Here is a 15,052-nt window from a genome sequence, read left to right as displayed (position 1 = left end):
TCTAGTGGGCAAAGACAGCCTGCCACTTTTTCCTAGATTCCCTCCTCCCAGTAGGAAAACCTTAAGGCAGATTAACATCATGGATTGAAAATGAGCCTGGCCGTCCAGAGGACTGAGTTCAAGTCTCAGCTCTGTTGTGTACCTTGAGGGTAAAACACCAGGCCTATCTGAAGATCATTATTGTAACAGCTAACACTTACTACATGTTTCATTTACTGTGGGTGTGTGTCAGCTGCTTCATATAGATCAGTCATTTGTTCAGCCATTTATTTGTTCAGCCAAAGTTTGTTGAATACTAGCCTTACACGAGGCACTATGGATGAGCAGTGACCAGGACAGCTCAACTCATTAGCTCATCTCTGGTGGTGGGGATGAAGAGTGAGTAATCCATTATATGCGCTGAATCATTATGAATTGCTTATTCACTCTTTCAAAAACCATGTATTAAGCCTCATACTACTCGATCAACGAATTATACTCAGTGTTACAAAGGAGAAGTTTAGGGTGTTCTCTAAGAGAACATTTTCTGGGAAGGTGGGTGAATGGCTTCCTCTGAAAGCTCACTTGTGACTTCCTAGGAGAAATGAGTCTTGAACTATAAAACTGAAGAATGGAATTAGCTATGTGCTAATTAACCATTTTGCAGATGAAGAAACTGAGGCTGAAAGAGGTCATGTAACTTGTCCAAGGAACAAGTGTTAATATTTTATGGACCTGAGATACGAACCCCAGTTTTTCTAACTCCCAAATGAGTGGTCTTTCCATCAGGCTAGTTCTTGGACTGGGATACATGTCAGAATTGCCACTAAGTGTTTTTTCAAAATCTCTGTGCTGGAGTTTCACCAAGAGAATCTGATTCAGTTGTCCAGGTAGAACTAGGTGGGTAAAAGTGAGTTTAAAAGAGCCCCCGAGGCGCTTGGGTGGCTCAGTCGGTTAAGTGTCTGACTCTTGATTTACATTCAGGTCATATCTCAAGGTTCCTGAGTTTGAGCCCATCGGGCTCTGGGCTAACAGTGTGACGCCTGCTTGGGATTCTCTCCCTCTCTCTCTCTGCCTCTCCTCTGCTCATGTTTGCAAGCACACGCTCTCTCTCTCTCTCTCTCTCTCTCAAAATAAATACGCTTAAAAAAAAGTTTTTTTTTTAAATTAAGTAGCCCGTCCAGTGATTTGGTTGCATAAATCTAGTAAAATCAGCATCTAGCATTTCTGCAGCTCGACACCAGAACTTAGTGATGGCCTAACATCATGGAAGAAAGCGTGACTGGGTGTCAGGGCTCTAACCCCCTGCATGATCTGAGGGACGTCTGGTCCTCTCTTCGTGGGGCTATCACTACATCAGTACTTCAAGCCCTCATTGCACATTAGAGTCACCTGGAAAGCTTTAAAAATCTTGCTTGTGCCTCATGTCCAAACAACAGCAGCAGAATCTGTGGGGAAAGGACCCAGTTACAGGTATTTTCCAGAAGTTTCCATGTGATTTAGCACTAGATGATCTCAAAGGTCCCTTCTGACTTGGAAACCCTCCACACCTATGAAATCCTTCATCCTCTGTTTCCTGACAACTGAGGGAGATATTACTGAAGGCACTTGAGAAGGCGGGGTTCAGGGGGATGCATTGCCAAGACCTGCCGCTCCACTCTGGCAGTGTCTTTGTGAAAATAGTAACTTTTTTTTCTGACTGATTTATGTGACAGTTGGAAAGCAGCCCCCAGAACAGGCTGTTCCTCCCCTCAGTACTATTAACATAAATATGTGCACGGGGCCTTTCGCTCCTGCTTCTCCCTGTGTAAACGAGGCTTAAGGGGCCATGAAAGCCAGAGGCTGAAGAGAAACGGGAGAAAAGGAAGTGTTGTTAGAGGCACAAGAATGAAAAGGGGAAAAGGACAAGACGTTGCTAAGAGACAATGTCAAGCTGGGCCATGGGATTAGCAGCCAGTATCAAAGCAAGTACTTCCTAATGGTATGTTCTTCCAGTAGGGCCTTTTCTAAGTGCTGGTGGAGAGTGAGATTATCCAAGCAATTCCATTCCAAATCGTGCATGAAAGGCCCCTTTCCTTCTTGATAGGACCAAAGTATCAGGTGGAAGCCAAGTGATTGAAATACATGTATCTTCTAGCTAGAGGTAGGGTGAAACGGTTCTTTCCAGTGGAACTACGCAGCATCTTTAACATGCTAATACACATTGAGAACCACTGAGAAGTAGACCTAGTTTGCAGCATGCTGATATCATTTGCAACTTTTTATTTAGAGAGGATGTGTTTATTTGGAAGGACATGTTTGAGAAACCCTGGAATAGAAACCAACTAATATCTGATACTACTGTGCTATGAGTGCTACATGAGTTATGTCCTTTAGTCTAACCTATGAGGTAGTACTTTTCCTTGTTTCTTTGCACAGGTAGAAAAATTAAGGCATTAGCAGGTTAAGTCCCTACCCAAGATGACACAGCTAGAGGGGAGGGGAAGGAACTGTGGCTCTGCAGTTCAAATGGCCTGGATTCAAATCTTGGTTCTGCCATTAGCTGGAAAGACACATTTAGACAAGTTAATTAACCCCTCTGAGCCTTGGTTTCCTTATGTGGCTATTGGGGAGAATAAAATATGCCCTGTAGAGTTCCTGAGATTAGAGATGCCATATATAAAGTGCGTAGTAATGCCCCATTAATGACTATGGATATCATCGTCATCGTCATCGTCATCATGTTATTTCTAATGTTGGGAAAGGGAGCTTATAAGTTCTGCCTGGAAAAGAATATGCATTTGGGTTAAATGAAATGGAATAGGCAGTAGGACCTGACATGTGACAGGGTAGGTAGGTCAGTAATAAAGCTCTAAGAAATGGAAACTCCTCCTGCTGTTGTTCAGGCTGAACTTGCTTATTCTTAATCACCAGCTGGCAGTAAAGCACCCTCCTTCAGTGTTTATAAAGAAAGAGGTGGCGGGCATGGAAGCCTCATGGGGTGGCCTTCTTCTATGGAAGAGGGACTTGGGGGGAAACCTGCAGCTCCTATCTGGCTGGGCATCAGAATTCTTGAAGGGCCTCTGGAATCAGATTCCTAATCCCTGGGCCTCCAGATTCTGTGTCCGCAGGGTGGGAATATGTATCTTGGGGACCTTCCAGCTGATTCTGATTATGCGTCTGCGTTCAAAACCATTGGATTCCATAAAAGTTTGGGAAATCTTCCCAATGAGTTACTCAGCAAGGACTGAGGAGCCCGGTGTAATTATTTTTGGAATCTAGAGAGTTTGTGGCCATTTCTTGCGCAAGCACACAATAGCTTTCAAACATCTTGTATTTGAGGAACAAATTTTCCCCATGCTTTGTGGTTGGTACTGTGGCCTGGATAGGTGGTTTTTGTGGTGATAACAGCATGAGCTGGGGCACCAGGCGGTCCTGAGTTCAAATCCCAGGGCTGGGTGGGAGCATGACACAACACTAGGAAGCCACAAACAATAGGTCATGATATTCTGAACAGTTCGAGTCTATGCTATCACATTTCCGAATGCAAGTGAGAAGCCAGGCTAGAGAAGTAAAATCCTGAATTACATTTTAGTAATTGTTTTTATGACAATAGGAAATAAAAACACAAGAAATAGAAATATTTCATTACTTTTGTGTATTGATATGTTTTTCTTTTCTTGAATAACATGCCGGTGAGTAGCATACTGCTGTCTGGCTTTAAGTTCATTTGGTTTTTGAATCAAGTAGAACTAAATAAAACTCACTGTAAGATATATTTTTCTTAAAGTGATGATTTTGAGCTTCTTAGGTTTATACCAGCATTTCTTCTTAAGGGGGAGAAAGGCTAACCTTGGCTACTGTTATCAGCCTATTGTCTTAGCATACTCACTAATATGTTCCATATCAGGAAATGAAATTATCTGTTAAAATGTCTCTGTAATAAAATATGTACCGAAAAAAAGTAAATTCCAGTGCAGCTTCTTTCGAGCTGTGTAAGCAGAGGCGGCATTCTTAGATTTCCTGAGCCTGTTTCTTCATCTCTAATTTAGTGATAAAGATAGTCCCTGATATAATGGGTTGCTAGGAGCACTGAGTAAGAGGACTCATATCAAGTACTGGTGAAAGGTTGGCTTATAGTAAAGACTTACTTAACAGCAGCTGTCATTGTCATTATCATGTCCCAATTCAGCTTGCTTCTTAAGTGCATGATGGTAGACAAGTCACTGTGCCTGAAACTCTGCCACCATCTTCCATGGGATACAGTCTTTCCTCCATGGCTGCTGCCTGCCACCAGGCAGTGTGCTGGCTCCTAAGGATGGCCTCATAAACTAATAGGCATGATCTCCATCCTCATGGAGGTTCTAGATAAGGAAGTCCCCCATTTTCTTGGGGTGCAAAGGCTTGAAGTGAGGGACTACTTTTAGAACAAGCTGAGAGAGGGGAGAGAAAACATTGCATGTTTATAGAGTTAAAAGAAGGTACGTATGGCTGAAATGTTATAGGAGAGAGAGAATGTGGAAAGAAATGAGATTGAAGGGGTTCATCTAGGCCCAACAGGTAGGGCCTCCAAAGTCATGATAAAGATATGGTAAGGATGTTGGGGACCCAGTGAAAGGTTTTAAGCAGGAAGGGACATGATCATATTTGGGTTTTGGAAAGATTTGGGGGGAAGTATGTATGTGGTGAGGTGTGAGGGACGGATACTCAAGTTTTCTTACATTGAATGCCACGATAATTGTTCCATCCTCTTGGCATGAGCTCAGGGCAGTGGAAGAGGTAGGAGAGTAGGAGAATATAGTGCCAAACATGGCCATCATTTACTGGACATTTACATACATCAGGTATGGTACTACATAGAAATGTTGCACATAATTTTTGTGATAGGCAGGTTTCTAAGATGGCCACCAATGGTCCCCACCTCCTGTGTAGTCCCCTGCCCTTGAGCAAGGGCTGGCCCTGTTGACCTCCTTCTAACAATCAGAATACAGCCAAAGTAATGGGAGGTCACTTCCATGACTGGAATACTAAAGACTGTGATTTCCATCTTCTTGCTGTTGCTCTCTCACTTGCTCGGTTGAAGCTCCCTGTGGAGACGCTCACCTAGCAGGGAAATGAGGGCTGCCTCCAGTGATTGACCAATATCCACTGAGGCCCTCAATCCAGCTACATGTGGGCGCTCTGCCTGCCAGCAATTACTGAATGAGCGTGGAAGAAGATTGTTCCCTCATGGGGAGGACTTGGGCTCCATCTGGCACCATGTTTGTGGCCTGAGAGAGACCCTGAAAGACAGGACCCTGTTAAGCTGTGCCTGGCTTCCTGACCCTCCGGAATCATGAAACGAGATGTGTGCATTGTTTTGAGCTGTTGAGTTTTGGGCTAATCTGTTATAGAGCAAATATGATTTCACAGACAGCAAGAAAGGACACCGTAAGGAGGAGGGGGAGTAACAAGAGTGTCAGAGAGTCAGGGAGATCAAAGATAACCAAGGATGTTAAGGAAAAAGAAAGCACTGAATCTGACAAGGAAGCAGTGTGAGTAAGTGGGGATGGCATGAGGCAGAGTAGGTATGAAGTCGTCCATGGCTCTATGTATAGCTCCCATATGATGCCACCAAATTTAGACTCCAATTACTGCTGCAGGTGGGAAGAATGACCTTTTGAGGATGAATAATGCAATCTGTTTTTGCTTTCTATTTCTCATTTGAATTTTGGTCTCAATCTTATGATCCTTTGCTTCTAAAAACGCTCCTAAAGGCATCTATTAATGAATTCAACATCTGGCTTTGCAGTACTGATCCAAATTCTTTCTTCCCTTTCTCTGGATTCCATTCCCAGGGATGCACTCCCTATGCCCTTAAAGTGCATCTTTTCTACACATTATCTGTTGTCTTTGGAGCCGACTTGAGAACAAAATAAGAAATCTACACACAGTGACCTGGGCGTGTGAAGTCAGAGACTGAGTAGAATCAAGTTCAAGTTCTTCCCTTGCTTGAGTTTCTTACTTATGAAAGACCCATAGATCACCACATGACCTGCCCAGCACTTGCCCTCTCTCAGCTTAAACTATTCCCATTAAGCACAGAACAGGGGAAATATCAGAGTTTGGAGTCACAACTTAATTGCTGTGTGGTTTTGAGGAAATGACTTAACCTTTATGAGCCTCAGTTTCCTCTACTGCAAAATGTGGGTAGTAAGACCTCTCTCAGGGCTGTTTGAAGAGGATGAAAGGAATTGATGTATATTAGGTGCTGAGCAAGGTCTTGGCACAGACCCTTTTCTGGAGCCCGTGTTGATGTGAGAAGCAGCTAGCCTTCTTAAGCTCTCTTACCTGTAGGGCAAACCCAAAACACTCCAGAGGCTAGCAGGCCAGCTGCCTCAGACATGTCATAAACAGCCTGGGGAGCAATTTGCTTTCAAAGAGAAACAGGCAGAGGGAATAAAAACAAGGCAGCCAGGAGCAGGCCCAGCCCCGAGCCAGGACAATTTGGCACTCGGCCGCAGCAATGGAAGAGGTGCGCCGCCCAGAGAGTTTGTCTCTGCAGGACCTCACAAGCTCAGCACCATCCCGAAACTCCACACTCAGGGGGAAGATCTGTCGGGGTTGCCCCATGGCACCTGTCCCTGCCTATTCCAAACTCAGAGTGGCCTGAAATTACCTGGCGTGGATTTTTTTCCCTACCACCGGGGCCTGCACCACCTTCTGTCAATAGGGTTTTCTCTCTTTCCTTCTTTCTCACCGCTGGTGGAAGAGATGCAGAGGCTGTCTGAGAAAAGTCTGCAAGACCCTAAGTGGCTGTCACCAGCATTTCATCCCGCCAAGACTTAGAACATGACCGGGTGCTGGCTGCAGGCAGATGGCGTGTAGTATGGAAGTCTTCTCTATGACCTGTTTCTGTGTTTTCTTTCTGCAAGGCAGTTTGAGGGCTCCTGAAACACAGATCCTGGCCTCCTACCTTGGATGGGTCTGGCTGCATTTCAGTGTGAACCTCTCAGGTGATCGGTCCCTTTCCTGGAGAGGCCCCTTCTGATAACTTTCTCTAAGCACGCTCTTTCTCTCCACCCCCTGAAGAGTAACTTTCTCTGTAAGCTGTTGATTGTTTGGGGGCATTTTCTGACATTATTCTGTTGACCTGTATCTACAACAGTAAGTTGCCCATGCCCCCCATGAGATCACAGTTCAGTGTGGCAGGAATTTCATCCAACCCACTTACCTCCATATCTTGATCCATCCTATGATGAAGGGATGATTATCCCATATGAGGAAATGGAGGCTCAAATAAATCAGATAGGTTTCAGAATGTCATAGAACTAGTTAGTGGTAGAAAAAGAATTAAAACCAAGGAATTGTCCACTATAGTAGCCACAGCTATGTGTGACTATCGAGCATTTGAATCGTGGCTAGTCCAAATAGAAATGTGCTCTAACTGTAAAATACATACTGGATTTTGAGGACTTAGTGCAAAAATAAAAGGATATGAAAATATCCCATTAATAATTTTATGTTGATTATATGATGAATTACATACGTTTGACATATTTGGTTAAATAAATTAGTGTGTTATGATTAATTTCACCTGTTTCTTTTTAAATTGTGGCTACTACATGATTTAAAATTATATATGTGGTTCAAGTTGTATTTCCATTGGACTGTATTGGTATATTTTAATCACTTCACATAGTAACACCTGAAATGTTAGCAGACCTGACACCATGCCACTACTAGTGCCAATAATAACAATAAAATTCAAATAATTATCCAATTTAGAAATCCCTCTTCTGCTTTCTACAGTCTATTTAAAAAAAAAATCTGCCCTTTAATTTACCCACATACTTTAGGTACCTATTCTGTGCACACCACCTGTGCAAGATTCTTCTGGACGCTATTAGAACTGTTAGGGGGTGCCTGGGTAGCTCAGTTGGTTAAGCGTCTGGCTTCGGCTCTGGTCCTGATCTCGCGGTTCGTGAGTTCAAGCCCCACGTCAGACTCTGTGCTGACCACCAGCTCAGAGCCTGGAGCCTGCTTAGGATTCTGTATCTCCCTCTCTCTCTGACCCTCCTCTGCTCACGCTGTCTCTCTCTCTCTCAAAAATAAATAAAAACATTAAAAGAAAAACCTCTTAGAACCTACAATCATCGGGAAGTTACAGAAACTCAACCCAAATTACCAGAGAAGATACAGAGGGTGATTAGTTGGGAGAATCATGGGTTGCTCACATATATGAAGGAACAGCTACATGAACAATGACAGATAGGACTCAAAACCTACTCTTTCCCTTTCTCGGTTCTTTCTTTCGGAGTATTGACTGGCTCCATTTCCACAATCAGCCTCCTCTGAGGCCCAGAGGCAGGTTTGATGGGAGTTTCCAGGCTCACTTCTTCCCAGTTGCACCTTCATCAGTCAGTGGGGTGCCTCCACAGGTGACCCCAGACAGGGCTCTTCCTGGCTGACGTTGATCATATGTGGATTTATCTGGCCAGTCACACAGAGAGGGCATGATGACTGGCCAGCTGGGTCACATGCTCCTCATTTGAGCAGGTGGGTGGGTTAAACTATTTGGTAACCCCATTAGAACCAAAAGCTGGTGAAGTGATAGTTCCCAAATTAAAAGAGATTCTTTTTTGATGAAGGGCGGTATCCTTAGCAGACAAAATGACAAGTTCATAGTGTATTTCTGGATGCCCCTGTCTTCTCTATGTGAATGAATTTGAGCAATTATAAAAATTTCTGTAAAAGTAAGGATGAAGAAGCTGGTACTGAATATCAAAGACATTAGACAAATTTAACAGAAAAGTAAAATGGGAATAGAAGTCTTTTTGTGGATGGTATAAAGGAAATATATAAGGAGACTCCACATAACTGTCCCTTTAAGAGTGTCTATCTTTATCCATTATGACTATCTACATTCAAGAAAGTCACCCTGAATGCAGAGATACTGGAGCAATGAATGTACTTGACTTATCACTGTTGGAATATGGCTGCTCATTTGTCGAGTACTAACAGTGCAGGAAACAGAATTATAAACAGTTCTGGTCTGCTAGATGAACAGTCTCTTCTAGGTAATGTTTTCTGTTGAACAATGTGCTCCTGAAAAATCCCTTTAGAGAAACTAAAAATCCCACTTACAGTCAAAATGTCTCCTTCTTTTGTAAAAAGAGACTCAGCTCTTACACTCAAAAATTATGCTTCCTCTTCATTTGAGGTTCAACACCCCTTTTTTCTGCTTTCGGTTATAAAGCTGCCAGCTTACTGTCCTTCACCACCACCTCCAGTATCCAAAAGCCTACTCTTCCATTGTCACTTAGTCATGGGAGTCACGTTTGGATACATTTCATTAAAACTGAGAAAATTAGGCTTCAGGACTTGAAACATAATTAGAGGCCAATATGCAGACACTAAAGACATCTTCGAGTTAGTTATAAGTCAACCCATCCATGCCCAGAGAACTCAATGGATATCTTGAAATTCATACATATCTGTATCTATATTGGCTTCCTAGGGAGATATTTTTAAAAGTATATGTTCACATTCACCATTCACTCTTTTCTTTATTTTTGGAAAGATGTGGAATGAGTTGACTCTTGTTTTCCTTCTGACCGCTCAGTTTCACAGACAAAGAGATGAAACTCCAACTTTTCAGCTCAGTTGCAGGAGTCTTGTCTCAAGTATAGGGGCAGAAAGAGCTGCTCTTTGCTATGCATGCCTGAGGCATTATGAAAATAAGAGTCAGGTTTCTTGACCATGAAGACCTCGTTTGGGGGAAACGGGCTGGGGAGAGACGTTGTCTTAAGAGGTAACTCAGGCCTGCTGTACATTGTACATAATCATCATATTCTTAGGAAATGTATGAGCTTATGTTTCCACTACCTCACCTTCATTGTACCTCATGGAGGCCAAAGATAAGTAGGCAGAAGATACAGCCTTTATATAAATACGTTTAAATAAGTTTCCTTTAGAGGTGTGGTTTTGTCAGATAAAACTTGTGAGTTTTGTCTGTACTGGTCCTCATTACACAATTTTTCTAATTTGGGGCAAATTGATGCTTTACACAAATCATTAAAAATTAGCTCTGTGATGTGTGTAGCCTCTTTGGAATGAAGAACGGTAGAGACATTTTTCGAAGTGGGGAATGGGGGCTGGGGGACATGTTTTCCTTCCTGGAAGCTTTCATGTTTAATTAAATCTGGTAAATGAAACATTTTTACCCTTCTCATTTTAAATCCCAGCCAACTAGCATCTTGCCTTTCTGGCACCAGAAGCGAATCTACATGTCTAGCTTTGCAGGTAATGGTGACTCATTGTTGTAACCAAATGGGAGGGAAGAAAACACACACACAAAAGCTCTCCTTCTTACTGCAGAACATAGAATGTCATTTCTGGAACAGTCAGTAATTTCTAGTTAAACAACTGCCAGTTTTATTTTAAAGGGACCATGACATGGTTATGCTTTTGTTCGTTTATAAGTTTTATATCTGAAGTTATTTCGGAGCCCAGATAAGGGATGGCGCTGATCATTCATACAGGTAGCTGCGTATCCCTTTGTAATGATTTGCCCACGTTAAATGATGGCTGTGATGTCCATGGTCATGAGACCATGAGTAAACACCTACTCCACAATATTTCTGGAGCTGTTCATTTTTAATTTCAAGCATTAGAAGGAACCAGAGCCTTTAGCACTAAAATTCCCAGTTATATTTTCTTTTTGGATTCAGATATTTTGTTCTTTCTATTCTGTGAGCTGGAAGAGCAGTTATCTTCTCATAAGATGTGCCTCACAACTTTGCCTTAATGCGTTGGGTGTCTGGAACACAGCTTCTGTATCTTTATGTAGAACTGAAAGAAGAAATAATTTGGTGTTAAGTGATGAACACTTTCCTCCCAGTAATCAAGCAGTGAGTCAAGTGAATCACAGTTATCAGTAACCTCTTGAGTGTAGGCCAGACCGTGCAGGATTCATAGTACTTTTTCATGTTCCCACCTCATGGCCTTTGTACATGCTGTTCCCTCCGCCTACAACTCCCTGCTCACTTTCCCCCCTCTAGATCTCTCCTACTCATCATTTCTGAGTTTACTATCATTTTCTTGCAGTGCCTGGCTCATTTCACTCCCCATGGCATCCTATAATTTTTCTTGTGAAAAACTATAATTCATTAATCAGGTAAGTATTTATACTTGGGACTGGCATGGTTAGGCAGGGGAACTAGAGGGCCCAGCGCTGGGTCTGACACTTGGCAGACACTCAGTAAGTATTGTATTGAAGGAACCAGTCATTCATTGCTGTCATTTAATTCTAGGGCACAGGGTCTCAAGCTTACAAGTAATTAGGAAATGGATTCAAATAGAGACCACATACACTTTAGAGGTCATATGATTCATCTCTTGCCTCACAGTTGAATCTTTTGATTATCCAAAACTCCCAACCCCCTAATCCAGGTTTGATAACCTCTGCAATCCCTGTTCCATATTGCTTCTGATGGGTCTAAAAATGGTCAGTATGTATTGGTGTCTATGGAAGCCATTCTTAAGGATGCCTCCACCCATCCCTCCAAACTCCTCATCTCCTTTTATTTACTCCTTTTCATACAGGCCTCCCATATTGAATCAGGACTGGCCTGAGCTAACTTCCAAGGCTAGAGCTTATGAGATTGAGGGTAGGTCATAAAAGGCATTGTAGCTCCTGCCTTAGTCTCTTGGATAACTTGACTTGGCCAAATCCAGCCACTGTCATAGAGGACACATGAGCAGTCCTGTGAAAGGCATGTGTGGAAAGGAACCAGGCCCCTGCCAGCACCAGCTTGTAGCTGTGTGGACGAGCCTGCCCCGGGGTTGCTTACGAACACAACCCCTATGGTTTCACTGACCCAGACAGAAGCTGAAATACAATGGAGGTGCTTTTGGATGCTTCCTGCCTTCTCAACACCTTCTCCAAAAGCTGGAAAGAAAGGCAAGAAAGTTACTTTCACTCATAAAATATTGGTTGGAAAATCATACTTTTAATACAGATTGCAGCTAGAGTAATCTAATAAAATGTTTATTAGCTCTCTGTTCAATTAAAATCAGCTGCTGGAATTAATTGCCAGTTCCAAAACCCTCAATCTAATCAGCAGGCCTGTCTTTATATTTTCACAATTGTTTTCAAAAGAAATTTTTTTTTTATTTTTTAAGTTTATTTTTTGAGAGAGAGAGAGAGAGAGAGAGCTCATGATCAGCGGAGGGCAGAGAGAGGGAAATACACAGAATCCAAAGCAGGCTTCAGGCTCCTAGCTGTCAGCACAGAGCCTGACGTGGGGCTCAAACTCACAAGCCACATGATCATGACCTGAGCCAAAGTCGGGCACCTAACTGACTAATCCCCTCACGCCTCCCCCAATTTTTTAAATGTTTATTTATTTTTGAGAGAGAGAGGCAGAGCAGGAGAAGGGGAGGGGCAGAGAGAGAAGGAGACACAGAATCCGAAGCAGGCTCCAGGCTCCCAGCTGTCAGCACAGAGCCCAACGCAGGGCTTGAACCCACAAACCATAGGATCATGACCCAAGCCAAGGTTGGAGGCTTAACTGACTGAGCCACCCAGGTGTCCCGCAATTATTTTTAAATTCTCAGAGTACTTCAGTCAGAGGTAGCCCTACAAATCCTCCTTCACTTGGCAAATAGGCTCTAAAATTTCTCAAGATACATCGCCATTTGTCCAAACTTCATCCACCTCACGTGCAGCCCAGACACAGCCCTGGGCAGAAGAATAAACTTTACCTTCATGAAAGACAACACAAAGCATCTTACTCCATTAAAACTGGTGGAAGGTGGGTCACATCAACTGTTGTCATGGAAACTACTAGGTGTTATGTTGTACATTTTTGTTTTGTTCCATTTTGCATCACTAAGCACTTTTATCCTTTTTATTTCCACTCTGGCCAACTGCTTGTCCTTTCTCATGACTAAGGCTTACCTTGACAGGGGACATCTGTTCCTTTGTTAAGGCTGAGGTAGCCGCCTTGGTCTCTTTTAGAACTCACATCAAACCCCAACCTTCCAGATCAGAGGTCATTTGCTTTGTATTTCTAATAGTTTTCTCTATATTTTCTTATAAAAAATAATACATGCTCCTAGTACAGATAAATGCCAAAAGGTACAGAAATATATAAAGCAGAAAAAAATTATTCTGTCCCCATGGTTAACAGTGTTTGCTCCATACTTTTCAAAGCTTTATTTTTCTCCTTTTGTAAGTCTGTATGTATAAAGAAAATGTTTTATAGAAATGGGATAATTTAATAAATAATATTATATAACTTTAAAAATCTGAGTAATATATTGTGGACATATTTAGATTGTAGGGATAACGTACATGTGCTGAGTTAAGTAGGTACCAGACTCATACTAAGCACTTTAGGCCAGTTATCTCACCATGATTCTCAGAACAGCACCACAGGACAAGTGCTATTTATGTTCCTGTTTCCAGATGGGGAATTTGAGTCTTAGAAATTATAGGTGACTCGTCTGAGGCCACAGAGCTGGCAGGAAGTGAGCCTGTGTTTAGTCTTTAGAGCTGGGCTTTAGAGTCTAAGCTGTTAGCCACTCCCCGTGTCAGGGTTTACAAATCTACCTCTCACCCTCTCACTCTTCATAGCGGTGCATGGTTCTCATTCCCTTCAAACTTGTTGCCTCCCTGTGCTGGCTGGCTGCCTGCTCTACACCCTCCTTTGTCTCCCTTTTCCCTCATGTGTGCCCGCTGCAACTTACCACCCCTGTGGGCCACTTTTCCAAGCTTATGTCTTTGCTTTCTTTGTGGCCTTTACATAGCCTTTCCCTATGCTGAAAGTGTATTTTGGCCCCGATAAACATGTTCTGTGCCCGTTTGGACAATGATGGCGGTGAGGAGGATAGGGCCTAAATATAACTGGAGGGTCCTAATCGTGAGATCTGTAAGTTATAGCATCTTCCCAGTAGGTATAATGAAAGGGCAATGTTCCCTTTTTCCTTCCCTCCTACTCTCATTTTGATTCTGCTCATTCCTAACTGGGTTCACGATCTCTTCCTGAACTTTCACTAACAATGAATTGGGTGTGTCCATACAGCTCTTAAATCCTTCCCCAAGAAAGGGAAAGAAGAAAAGCATCATTATATGTGGGCTGGGGGTGGGGGGAATATTGGGAGGAACTGGGGGCACAAAGAGGTGAACCTACTGGGCTTGGTTTCCAGACTGGAAAGCCAGAGGAATGGCCTGTTTCCCTCCTAAATCTGTACTGTGTCACCATCCGAGGGCACTCTCAGCTTCAAACCAGTCATTAGCCCATGAGAGCATGCTGTCTGAGAATGAAACCTAACTCCTCAGAGAGGAGGTGGGGTTTTAAACCTCCTTGTTGGCAGGAGTAGAGTGCAGTTTCCCCCCCGTGGAAAGCAACAGACCATCACAGCAGCATCAAGACTTTGGAAATGGTGGCTTCACAACTGGCTTGGTGGCAGAGAGCCCTGGGCTCTTCATGTGGTAGCCCCTCTCTCTTTATAAGTAGTAGTTGGACTGCATCCTCTGAACCATCACATCTCAGATGAATTCCATTTCTGGAAGTTACCAAACAGTCTCCTTAAGGTAGCATTCATCATGTAGCGTGCAGAATTGACTATTGTTTCCCTGTAGCCATTAAGATGGAGGTGTTCTCACACCAGTCAGAGTGGCTAAAATGAACAAATCAAGGGACTATAGATGCTGGCGAGGGTGTGGAGAGATGGGCACCCTCCTACACTGTTGGTGGGAATGTAAACTGGTGCAGCCACTCTGGAAAACAGTGTGGAGGTTCCTCAAAAAACTATCCGTAGAACTCCCTTATGACCCAGCAATAGCCCTGCTGGAGATTTACCCAAGAGATAGAGAAATGCTGATGCATAGGAGCACATGTACCCCAATTTTCATAGCAGCAATGTCAACAGTAGCCAAAACATGGAAGGAGCCTAAATGCCCATCACCTGATGAGTGGATCAAGAAGATGTGGTATATATACACAACGGAGTATTACATGGCAATGAGAGGGAATGACATATGGCCATTTGTAGGAAAGTGGATGGACCTTGAGAGTGTCATGCTAAGTGAAATAAGTCAAGCAGA

This window comes from Suricata suricatta, chromosome 12, assembly GCF_006229205.1.
Source record: "Suricata suricatta isolate VVHF042 chromosome 12, meerkat_22Aug2017_6uvM2_HiC, whole genome shotgun sequence".
NCBI lineage: Eukaryota > Metazoa > Chordata > Mammalia > Carnivora > Herpestidae > Suricata > Suricata suricatta.
Note: the sequence above shows the minus strand (reverse complement) of the source record.